The sequence below is a fragment of the Arachis duranensis genome, chromosome 2 (genome assembly GCF_000817695.3).
Source record: "Arachis duranensis cultivar V14167 chromosome 2, aradu.V14167.gnm2.J7QH, whole genome shotgun sequence".
In the NCBI taxonomy this organism is placed as follows: Eukaryota; Viridiplantae; Streptophyta; class Magnoliopsida; order Fabales; family Fabaceae; genus Arachis; species Arachis duranensis.
Window position 1 is genome coordinate 986,076 of NC_029773.3, and position 1,601 is coordinate 987,676.

Below are 1,601 nucleotides of genomic sequence, written 5' to 3' on the forward strand. Positions count from 1 at the left end.
CAGCGCTTTTTGTTTTTCAAGTTGGCGCAACATTCTTTTCTTTTACATATTAATTAGTTAGTATATGTTACATAATACAATTTAATTTAATTTAATTTCAACAATCATATGCATTTAGTTATATAGAGTGTACTATGGTATTATTAGTTGATATTTAATCATCATTTAGTATTACAAATACTAAGCTAATTAATTAGAAGCAAGAAGTTGGATCAACTTGAAACTATGGAAGCACATCAGAAAAGACACCTTATTAATTAATAATTGAGATATGTTAGTGTTATAATTGGTAGCATCCACTATGAAATGACACCATATATTAATATGAACATATCATTGTCGTCGTGGTGGTTTTAAAGTCATCAAATCAAGCATAAAGTGATAAATTTATGATAAATTTACAGATATTTTTTAGAAAAAACAACTAAGTTTTTCAAATAATTTTGTATCAAATTTATGAATCAACGTGCCAACTATTTATCCCATTACTCAACAAAGTATTTTATACAATTTTGTTTTCATATTCTAAACAGTAGATCATCATGAACTCTTCTATATATCCCTAGGGGTAGTTTTGTATAATATTATGAGTTTAAGTACCTTAGAGAAGTATTGAATTATTTAATGATAAATTTATGCAATCTCAGAAATCAGGTTAATGCTTCTCTATTCACTGTCCTCTACACAACACACAATAAATAAAATAAAAATGAAATAAAACAAAATAAATTTCTTATCATATATACGGCTAATTTTTTTGTTATAGAATAGAAGTGGTGATATACCTTAACATTGTAATTTTTGGTATTTTTTAAAATTGTAAAAGTACACAAATCGGAGGGTCCGATTTCTGTACCTCAAAATTTTAAAATTTTTTTTACCACAAATCGGACGGTCCAATTTGTGAAACGGTCCGATTTCTATACCTCTACAAATCAGACGGTCTGATTTTTGTACCTCAATTTTTTTATTATTTTTTACCACAAATCGGACGGTCCGATTTCTGTACCTCTACAAATCAGACGGTCCGATTTGTGTACCTCTAGAAATCGTACTCCGATTTCTGTACCTTTAATAAATCGGGCGGTCCGATTTCTATTTTTTTTTGTTAAACGATTCTATATTTGAATATAATATCCTAACAATCCACATTTAAAAAAAACACCACTACCACTTCAATATTAAAAATAAAAAATTCTCATAAATAAACTTTATTCTTAAAAAAGTTCTTGTTGCTTATAATTCAATTACTTGTTATCACAATTAGGTTGCTTTTCCTTTTTGCCCTCTCTGCTTTTGAGTTTTGACTTTCTCGTTCTCTTTAACTCCCAAGTCGCAACTCGATTGGTACAGCCGATATTCAATATGAGGCAAATTTTTATTTTTTATATTGGAATATTAAACATCTTTTTATGTAAATATTATGTTATTTTGGTGTAATATGTTAGTGGGAGAGTTTAATATTAAAAAATCGTAACTAATAATTTCAGTAAAAGACAAATTTAAATGAAATTGTGATCAACAATTTTATGTGAAACAAAAATCTATCGTATAAGATTAAAATAAAAAAAAAATCGTTAGCAACCATTTGAAAAATAAAA